Source organism: Panthera uncia (genome assembly GCF_023721935.1).
Source record: "Panthera uncia isolate 11264 chromosome D3 unlocalized genomic scaffold, Puncia_PCG_1.0 HiC_scaffold_8, whole genome shotgun sequence".
In the NCBI taxonomy this organism is placed as follows: Eukaryota; Metazoa; Chordata; class Mammalia; order Carnivora; family Felidae; genus Panthera; species Panthera uncia.
This window is the reverse complement of record NW_026057586.1, coordinates 30,045,199-30,057,044: the sequence shown is the minus strand read 5'-3', so window position 1 is coordinate 30,057,044 and position 11,846 is coordinate 30,045,199.

The window sequence follows — 11,846 nt, the reverse complement described above, 5'->3', positions numbered from 1 at the left end:
CTTCTTTCACTCAGCATAGCATTTTATGAGAATCATCAAGCTTTTGCATGTATTAACAGTTTGATCTTTTTTATTGCAAAGTGGTATTAAATTTTGTGGATGAACCATAGTGTGTCAGTAACCCAATAAAGACATTTGGGTTGTTTACAGTTTTTGTCTATTATAAAGAAAACTGCCAGAAACAGTCATGCTCAGGATTTTGTGAAAATCTTTTTATTTCTTTAGGGCAAATACCCAGGAGTTGGATAGATGGGTCTTGCGGTAAGTTTGTTTCATTTTATAAGAAACAGCTAAACCCTTTTCCAAAGTTAAATGTTCATTTTTGCATTTCTATCAGTAATACATGTGTTCCGGTGTACATCCTCACCAACAGTTGGTATTATTAGCATTTTTCATTTTAGTCTTTATATTAGGTGTGCAAGGCGTATAGAGATATTGCATTTTGGTTTCAATTTGCATTTCTCTAGTGGTTAATTATATTGAACATCTTTTCATGTGTTTACATCATTTTTGATGGAGTGTCTGTTGTTAAAAGAGAAATTGAGGCACATTCAAATATTCAGGGCTTTCTTTGAACATACATCATTTAAAATTGGGCAGAAGCAAACAAAAAGTGTTTAAGAATACTCTACCAACAGGAGCTAGGGGCAAATTTTGTATAGAGAAGAATTAGAAGCAAAGCGATTATTTAATTGGCTACAGTTTAAGTGATTGCTTAATGTGGGGAAGCTAAATTTGTTGTTTGTGATTGGATGTTCTTAAGTTTCATTTTCTTGGACTCTAGTGCATTGACTCTGGCTTAGGTTTCCATTTGCTACATAGGCTACAAAGACATGAGAGATTCCCCAGTCAACTGGCCTCCTTTGGTTAATTAATGTAACACTGTTCAAATATTTAATTATTTAAAAAAAAATTTTAATGTTTATTTTTGAGAGAGAGATAGAGAGAGAGAGAGAGAGAGAGAGAAAGCATAAGACACAGAGAGGCAGAGAGAGAGAGGGAGACATAGAATCTGAAGCAGTCTCCAAGTTCTGAGCTGTCAGTGCAGAACCTGATGCAGCGATTGAACCCACGAACTGTGAGATCATGACCTGAGCTGAATTCGGACACTTAACTAACTGAGCCACCCAGGCGCCCACTTAATTATTTCTTTAAAATTGTATTGTTAGTTTTGTTATTGCTGAGTTTTGAGATTTCTTTGTATATTTTGGTGGAATATATGTTATTTATAATATATAAAATATAAATAATTATAATATAATATCTATACTTATATATATATTATAAGGGGAGTATATATATTACATAGGGGAATTATATATATATATACATATATATACAATCTCTTATGTGATTTACATATATGTTCCATGAATCTGAAACTTGTCTATGCATTCTTTTTTTAATGTTTATTATTTATTTTGAGAGAGAGTGTGTGGGGGAGGGGCAGAGAGAGAGGGAGACAGAGAATCCCAAACAGGCTCCGTGCTGTCAGCACAGAGCCTGACATGGGTCTTTATGACCTGAGCCGAAATCAAGAGTCCAATGCTTAACCAACTGAGACACCCAAGCCACCCCTACTTCTTTTTTTTTTTAATGTTTATTTATGAGAGAGAAGAGACAGAGAGAGAGTTGGGGAAGGGCAGAGAGAGAGGGGGATAGAGGATCTGAAGTGGGCTCCTCACTGACAGCAGAGAGCCTGATGTGGGGTTTGAACTCATAAATTTGTGTGATGGTGACCTGAGCCACCCAGGTGCCCCTAAGAATTTTCTGACAGTGACTTTGGCAAAGCAAAGTTTTTTAATTTTGAAAAGTATAATTCTTTATCATTTTTTTCTTTAATGAATTATAGTATTGCTGTCATTTCTAAGAATTCTTGATCTAACCCTAGTCCGGAACATTTTTTTTTAGGTTTTTTTTTTCTTGAATATAGTTGAGACACAATGTTACGTTAGTTTCAGGTGTACCACATAGTCATTAGACAAGTTTATAGATTATGCTCTGCTCACCACAAGGGTAGCATCTGTCATCATACAAGCTATTACACCACCATTGACTATATTACCTATGCAGTGCCTTTAATTCTTGTGACCTATTCTTTCCCTAACTGGAAGCCTGTATCTCCCACGCCCTTTCACATTTTGCACATTCCCCTACCTTAAGTTTTTTTTTTTTTCCTTAATAGTTTCATTTCCATTTATAATCTACTTGTAGTTAATGTTTTAATAAGGTATAAGGTTTAGGTTAAGCTCCACTTTTGTTTTCATATGGATTACCAACTGTTCTAATATTATTTGTTGAAAAGATTTTCCTTTCTTCCTTAAATTACTTTTGTGCATTTTTTTTTTGTCAAGATAACTGGCCACTTTTACATAGGTTTATCTTGAACTCTTCAGTATATTCCATTGATCTAGGTGTTTATCCATTTGCCAAAACCACACTGTCTTTATTACTGTAGCTTTATAGTAAGTTTTAAGTTTTGGTAGTGTGGTTCTTTCAACGTTATTCTTTTTTTCCAAATTGCTTTAGCTGTTCTAGTTCCTTTAACCTCTCATATACATTTTATTTATTTTTGTAAGTTTATTTATTTTGAGAAGAGGGGGGCAGAGGGAGAGGGAGAGAGAGAATCCCAAGCAGGCTCCATGCTGTCGGTGCAAAGCCTGATGCAGGTCTCAAACTCACAAACCATGAGATCATGACCTGAGCAGAAATCAAGAGTCAGATGCTTAACCAACTGAGCCCCCCTCTCATATAAATTTTAGAACTGGCTTGTCTACATCTATAAAACTCCAGCTGGGATTTGGTTTGGTGTTGTATAAGCTTCATAGATAACTTTGAGAAGAACTAACATGATTACTATGTTGAGTCTTTCAAACCATGATCTTGGTAACTCTCTCCATTTATTTAAGTCATTTTGATTTATCAACATTCTATAGTGTTCAGAATATAGCTCCTGTACATGTTTTGTTAGATTAATACCTAAGTATCTCATTTTTTAATTTATTTAAGTGATATTGTGTTTTCAAATCTTGTTTTCCAATTTTTTATCATTTGTACATAGAAACATACAATTACATTTTTATATTGACCTTGTATCCTAGAACCTTATAAAACTCACTTACTCGCTCTTGGAGTCTTTTATTATTATTATTATTATTATTATTATTATTATTATTCCCTGGGATTTTCTGCATACAATTTTATGACATCTATATTATCTTTGCAACCCATATATAAATCTAAACTTATTCCAATATAAAATGTTTAGTTTAAAAAAATTAATAGGAAGTACATACGCCAATGTCAAAGTTTCTGGGTTTTCTTGTAGTAAGGTAGGACTAAAGTCCATTTTAGAATACTAGCCCCAAATGTAAATTATTATCAGTCGTCTGGTTTAACCATGATTTAACACAGGTTTAGCAAAGGAAAAGTGTACAAATGACTGTATGATACATATATATAAAAGATCTGTATCAACAAATGTTTCCCTGAAATGTAAGGGTTTAAACAGGCTTATTACACACAGAAATTAGATTTTGGGACAGGACAGAAGTGCTTAAAATACTGGAAATGGCTTGGGAAGAGTTTGTGGTACAGCTTAAACACCAGATTAAGAGATTTGTGCTTTTTTGAGTTGTCCATTCAATAAACATTTATTGAGTATGTCTCTACCTATGGGCTACTATAAGGACTGAAGCTAAAAGGGTGAATTAAACTGTGTTTATACAGAAGAAATATGTATTCCAGTGAGGAAGATAAAGTTATAAACATCATCAAAGAATCACAATAACATGCAATAAGTGTTATAAATGGAAATGCACATTTACCCATTCTAACCAAGTGATTATTTCAAAATATAAGCCACCCCTGGGTGGCTCAGTTGGTTAAGTGTCTGAGTCTTGATTTTGGCTCAGGTCATGATTTCATGGTTCTCGAGATTGAGTCCTGTATCCAGCTCTGCGCTGACAGTGTGGAGCCTGCTTGGGATTCTCTCTCTCCCTTTCTCTCTGCCCCTCCCCTGCTCATGATCTCTCTCTCTCTGTCTCTCAAAAATAAATAAGTAAACATTAAAAAAAGAAAATATTTTATGCTTTCTAGAGGTAAGGAGTGCCTATCTAAGGTAACTTTAAATGACTGTAACTCTTTCATAAGAGTAAATGAAGTTATTTAAATCTATTTCCCAAATCCAGTCATTCATGAATTATGCCTTTCCTGCCCAGAGATTATCAACCTATGCCAGCTAGTCTTCAGGTTATTATTAGCAGCACCCGGGGTGGTCTCAAGTTCGCATTAAGTCATCACCAAAATTTCGTGCTGTTATGAATTTAGAATTCAAACTCATTTCTAGAATTGTACACCTTTGTTAGACTCATTTGATCCCCATTTATGGAGTTAACAAAGAGAATGAACATATATCTATTGAGCATATGTAGGGACCAAAAAATGTTTTAGGAACTGTGGGATAATAGATAGAAGCATAATGATGGTCCTTGCCTTTGAGGAACTGATATTCTATTAGATAAACAGATTTTATTACCACATTCTACCACAAGTGCTACCAAAAGGAATCCAGTTCTGTAAGCTTCTCCTTCTGGTTTTGTATTTTGATCGTTTAATATTTACTATCGTTTTCAACTATTTCTAAAGTTTCCCTTTGCTGCTGTCCTTGAAAATGAATGACAGAGAGTTAAAAGGTATTGAGGGTAATTCTAACTGTGAAACCTGTTTTGCAGCAACATTCCTTCCTCTGCCAGGTAATGAGTAAGAGTGGTCCTTGGTGTAAAAATGAAGAGAGAAAAATTTGTGTTCAGCATTTTCCTATTCACTTTCTACATTTCCTCCTTTTTCTTCTTCATGTTCTAAGCATCTGAAAATCTCAGAAATTACCACATGGCTACCCACACTGAGTAAAGAATTTACCTTAAACCCAAATTTGGCTTTTCCCCTTCACTTTTCTCATCTTTTTTTTAAAAACTTTTCTGGGCTTTTCCCCACCCTTGCTAGGACTTATCTGATTGATTAGATTCAATTCAGTATTGAGTCATAATGGCTTTCTGTAATTATTCCCCTTATGTTCTATTTATAATTTAGCAGCTACTGTACTTGAAAAACCATGAGACTTATAACATGAGACTTGTAAGGAAAAGATGAAAAAAGTTTTGAATGCTGTGGTAGGGACACTATATACAAAATCACATTGGTGACTCTTTCCTATAAGGATTGTCCCTGTCTTGATAATTCTCTGCATCTCTCTTTCAGCTGACTTTTCTCTGTGATCAGAGGAGAGGATATATGTTTTCTCTCTGTCATGAGATTTTGAAGTCTTTGAGCAGCTTGAAAAAACTCAGATGAATCTTGAAAACAAGGGTTTATTCAAGAAGGCAGGGATGAAAGTAATTTTGCTTTGTTGCTTTTGCAATATCTTCAATAACTCCGGAGTCAAAACTAAAACCTGAGAACAGATAACTGATAATAAGTAATGTTTCCTTATCTGCCTGGGCAGCAGCTTACATGTATAATGTGGTTCTTTGTATTTGTGTATGTACCACAAGCTGCATTTTCTCTTCCCAGGTGTCTGTAGATTTAGTTACAATCATCCAATCTTTGTGTCATTTTTATGGTCCCTTGTGATGTTGTGATGTTTGCTTTAGTCTACCTTGTGTCAGTATCTATTGAGGTTTCACTCTGAAGCACAGTATTAGAAAAATAAAAATACGTTCTCTTATTTTTCTACATCACCAAACTTGGTAAGGATGACACTTCCATGCCATACTTGACCTCTTCTATAACATGCACAACGTATTGTGTTTCTTGCCTATTCTTGGTATTTTATTTTTTTGTTTTATTAGGCAATGTGTATTTTTATAACTCATACAATACAGATCAATATGCTAAAAATTTTACACTGCCATTCTCTTGGCTTCTTCAAAATCCTGGGCAAGTAATCTAAAATGATCCTACATTTATGTTGAAACCTCATATGCTTATTTGTGATGATTGCATCAACCCAAAATAACAACATCATTAATATCATTTCATGAACATTAGTGAAAATTTCCAAAAAACAAACCCAGCATTGTCATTATAACTGTTTGGTAGGAAAAGTTTGAAAAGGCTACAGAGGACAGTGGGCACAATGTTTACCTCTAAATGAATCAGAAGGGATATAAAATGGTTACAGTGGGATACAACATGAGGTTTATATAATTCCATTCCTTGACAAACCTTATTATTGAATATATTTTTTTTTAATTTTTTTTAACGTTTTATTTATTTTTGAGACAGGGAGAGACAGAGCATGAACAGGGGAGGGTCAGAGAGAGGGAGACACAGAATCTGAAACAGGCTCCAGGCTCTGAGCTGTCAGCACAGAGCCCAACGTGGGGCTCGAACTCACGGACCGAGAGATCATGACCTGAGCTGAAGTCGGACGCTTAACCGACTGAGCCACCCAGGCGCCCCTGAATATATTTAATATTTTTATTAGAGTATTAATAGATCTATTTTATAGATGAAGATATTAAGGCACAGCATAGACACTATAGGGGTTTCCTCTTTTGTAGCTTACCTACCTTTATAAATATACCGCTAAAAAATGCATTCCACAGATGTTGATGGAACTGATAAGTCCCTGAAGCCACACTGGAAAATAAAAAGATAAAAATGACTTTGTTTACACTGCATACATTTTTGTTAACTTTTGTTTTGTTTGTTTTGTTAACTTTTGTTAACTCAACTTTTGACCTTGTTGAGACAATGTGCTTTGTTGCTATACTGTCTCCTCTCCAACCTGCATAGGGACTCTGGTAGCCAACCAAAGTGATGAAGAAGAAAGGAGAATAAACCAATTATGACATTTAAAATTTACTGCAAAGTGTTTGGAACCCCTTGAAGACAAAAACTTTATGAAAGTATCTGAGGTTCTAAGAAAGTATTGTCTGTTCTTTAAGTACCTCATACACTATAATTTCCCACAGTTTTCTAATCAGCTGAGTAATACTGGCACACAATATTTTTCAGAGCAATGAACAATTTAGCCATAAGAATATTGCTTCATTTATCTATTTTTATAAAGAACAGTGTCCTTTCACTTCTAATATATTTTTTTATTATTTATTGTCTCCTCAAGCAAGTTGAACACATGACTCATAATTGAGAGATAGTTCTTTATACATGTGCATCATCTGATGGCTTTGATTGAGGATGATGATGCAGAATGTGTAAAGTATCTGCATTAGTCAATAGAGCAGCAGAAGATATGACTGGAAATGAGTGAATCATCAAGTGCAACTTCTGGCTTCTATGAGCAACTTCAGTTCCCATTTGCATTAATGCAGCTTCCTCTCAAATAGCTGTGGATTTTAATAAGATAATAAAATCATGTAATTTTAGAGCTGAAAAGACTTCAGAGATCTTTATACTCTCTTATTTAAAATCTTGGTGGAGACACAATCACTCAGGGTCATAGAGTTTTGGTACAAGGTCATACACATGGTAGAATCCAGTTTGAACCACACTTTTTCTTTTTTTAATCAACCAATGCTATCTCCATTCAAAATATCTCTGTTCATCTGTCTCTCTTATTGATAAACATTCAAGGAAGTTGAAATAATTTTAAGTTATGTTACTCTGTTTAAAGTTATAAGAAAATGCTGGGGAAAAACACAAATTATTTCTTCTCTTCATTTTTGAGATACTTGAATCTACTTTTGCTGGATATGTACTTCAGAAAATTAGATATAGTCTATAATTAATGTTTAATATTACAAAAGGAAAAATAAAATTTATTCCTACATGATGAAAGTCAACTGGAAGAATCCAAACCTCTGCAAGATGTCCCATTAAAAGCTGTACCCATTATCATCTAAAATTAAAATGCTCCTTCTTGTTACAAGCAATATTCTCATTGCTTCTCTGTGCACATTGATATTTATGGATCAATATGTAATTTAGTATCAGTATGTTTAATCATAATCATCCAGAGTGCTGTGTTTAGCTGAACCTATAAAATGTACTATAATGATTCTAAAATGTTTAATTTAAGAATCACTGCCTCTGTGCATATGAATCAGAGACCTGTGTTTAATTATTGATAGCAATTAGTACACAGAAGCAGACAAACACCATCTGGTGGTAGAAATGGTTCTATAGCTGTACCCCTTTCACTCTTGGTTTTAAAGTAATGCATCATTGATTGTGTTCCCTTACATGAGAAAATTGGTTTCCTTTCTATACCCCAATTATTGGAATTTCTATCCCTTTAGACCCCATGGTATCAATAACCATTTTTCTCTGACCTAAGATAAAATTATCAAAACTATGGGGGTGGCCAAGTGGGTTTGGTTGTTATAATCAGACTTCAGTGAAAAATTTCAGTAAGAATTCTTCATTCTGTATGCATCTCATGAATAATAATAAGAGTGATATTAAAGTGGGTGAAACTTAAGGTCAAACATTCAGAACAAAAGGCAATGCTCAACATAAAACCTTCGAAGATACTAAATTAACTAATTAGGTGTGTGTTTTACTCAGACAAGAACAGGTGTACATGTATACACATATATGCGAGCCTGTGTATGTGGCTTGTATGGCTTATGTAGACAGACTTCTAGCTAGTGAAGTTTAGAAAAGTGTCTGAAATAAGGGTAGAGGAAACTACCGTGACTGTTCTTAAAGGGATCCACCATCGTCATCTTACCTTTGTACCTTTTGATCTTTCAGACCGACCGCTTAAATATCACAGGCGACTGTGCCACCAGGGCCCCAGAGCTGACTCCTCTTTCTTTCTGTCTCTTACTGTTTAACCCAAACTGTGTAGCCTGCAATGCACACTGGGCATAACTGAGCTATATATGTATGAAGATCTTAATCCTGTCAGCCCTCAGGACAGCAATGCTCAACATAAGGTAGCCCAATCTCCTGGGTAGCCCCTCCAGCATTAGATAGCCTCATCTAGGACTCCTTAGACCAGGGTTTAATGGTTCACTACAAGGTCTCCACTATAACAGGCATACTGAGTAAAATCAGACTTTCTATTCCACTTCCCTGAACAGAATGAAGCCAGGAGGAGGTGCCATCACACAAACACATATTCAGCAGCCAGGGACAAAGTGACAAAATATTTAATAGTCTTTCTTGGGATGGGGGGGGGGGTTAAAGAACTGCTGGAAGAACTTGTGGGCCAGATGTAAAAAGCACTACACCCAGGTCAAAGTGCAACTAAGATGGAGGATGAAGACTTGGGAGGAGTCCCAGGCTGAGATCTTAAATGTTGGACTACACTTAATTTGGATCTCTCTGTCTTTACATACACTGGCTACTTCTAGCCATCAGAAGCTGGTAAGTCCTTAGGTGGAGGGTGGAGTCCAAGCTGGAGGATCAAATCAATAAAAGCAATTTGTCCATTCACAATGGGGCTCTGGTCTCAGGGAAGGAAGGGCTTGCAGGAGTTCCAAAAGCCCCACCCATTATTGAGGGATCAGTATAATACACTAGTCTGAAAGGAGGTCTGTTATAGCAGGAAGAATGCTTGAGAATTTCCAGAAAGTAAGAGGAAATCAAGGCACAATTAGGTTTCTGGCCTAGTCCAGCAGATTTAGACCACAAAGACATGGGGACCTATGGTAATGTCTCAGAGGCCACTTGTAAGAGCAGTAGTTAAGCAAGGAAAATCTGGGTCCCCCAAATCAAAATAGATCTAATTTATCTATTGTGCATAGTAGGTACCTTTCATCTACTTGGTATAGGATAGTAGACTTTCATGAAAGATTTCACTTGAAGAAAATGCTCAATCATTAAAAAAGCCTCTAAAAAAATACTTGACTGGCCCACAAAGGTGATGGGAATGCAGCATCTCAGAAGCCAGGCTGGATCCTGTTCAGGTGAGCAGCATGACTCACCTCCAAAGATGGATGGTGACACATAGGCTTCTGCTGCTCTTGTGACAGGTTGAGGAACTGAGGTAGCCTCTGCAGAGATGACTGTGTAAGAAAGAGAAGAGCAAGGGGATGGGCAGGGGCTGCTGAGACAAACAGACACTCCTAGAGGTAGTGCAGAATAATGAGTGGGTTGGGTACATGGGATGCTGTCTACTGTGCTCTCAGGGACTAAGGCTGGAGAACAGACTGCTGTAAATGACCTCTGCCAGTTGCGGGGGATTTGATCAGACTCTGATTCTACAAGGAAAGGTACATGGGTTCTTCATCCGATCTACTGACTTAATTCAATTTCCATGAAGAGGTTAAAAGCATCACAGATCACTGTACTATTTCCTTTATACATCGTCCCTGAACTATAGATAATTGTAGCTGCAGCTGTTCATGAAATATTCATTTATTCAAACAAGGCTTAAGAAAAGTCAAGACCAATGACATATTTGCAATGGGGCAAATATGTTCAAAAGGTCATTCACATAGTATCCCCCAAAAAATATCCTGACAGAGGATATAAAGAGATAGTAATTTTTATTATAGAAAAATAACAAATTGAGCCAGATCCTTGCTGCTAGGAAGAAATTCTAATTATATTTTTCCAAAAAGATGCCAAAAAATGGATGCATTCTTACATTGTAAAAACAAGTCTTTTTTTTTTTTTTTTTGGTAACCTTTGCATTTCATGGCAGCAACCCCTCTACCAAAATAATTTGCACAGATTCCTACTGTAATAACCATGTAGGAGTAGGGATTTGGAGGATTTGTTTTAATGTCCAGGACATATCTTTTTGAGATTGCATCAAGTTTCTCATTCAATTCCTGGCCCTTTCTTCCCTGATTCGAGAAGGTCCCTTTGAAAATCTAATTGCTTCAGGAAGGGGAGTTCATAAGCAGGTTGATGGAAATAAAAGGGTGGCTTATCCAATTAGAAGTATGATAATTCAAATGAGCAATTAAAGTTAGAAATTATAGAGAGAATTCCATCTCAAGACTGTAATATAAAAACTTGTATGAGTTTCTAGACTGTTGGTCTGCCTTATGGATTGGGACTTGCCAGCACCACAAGCATACACAGCAGCCTCCTGCCTTTCCTGAATGGTACACTTTTGGGAGTACTGTAAGTGGATTTTGGTAAGTGATTTCACCAAGATGGCAACACAGGTTGTTCCTGACTTCACTCTCCCTCACAAGAAAAACAATTTACAACTATCCAATAATAAGACACTACTGAAAGAGTTCTAGAACACAAGGGTAAGGCTGAAACACCCCATTGCACAACACTGTCCCTTCTCCAGTTTGTACAGCACCACACAGAGAGGTTTTTCCTGAGCCTTCAGTTCTTCCAGTGGGAAAAGAGAATGCAAGAGGGTACAACCAGTTTTCTCCTGTATTGTGGGTTACAGCCATGGGCATACCCCATTCCCACTCTCAGAGCTTAAAGAGTTGCCTCCCTCCACTAGTAGATTAAGACAACAAGGCGATGTTATTTATGCCTGTTAGAATAGCTATCATCTAAAAGACAAGACTAACAAATGCTGACATATATGTAGAGAAAAGGGAGCCCTTATACATCGTTGGTAAGATTGTAAACTGGTACAGTCACTATGGAAAACAGTATGGAGGATCCTTAAAAAATTAAAAATAGAACTACCATATGGTCCAGCAATTCCCCTTCTGAGAATATATTCAAAGGAGTTAAAATCACTTACTTAAAAAGATATCTGCACCCCCATGTTCATAGAAACATTATTTATAATAGCCAAGGCAGGGAAAAAACCTGTGTCCATCTAAGGATGAATGGATAAAGAAGTCATGATATATACATCATACACACACACGTGCACAATACATACAATAACTATATTATATTATATTATATTATATTATATTATAGTGTAATATAGTATATTCACA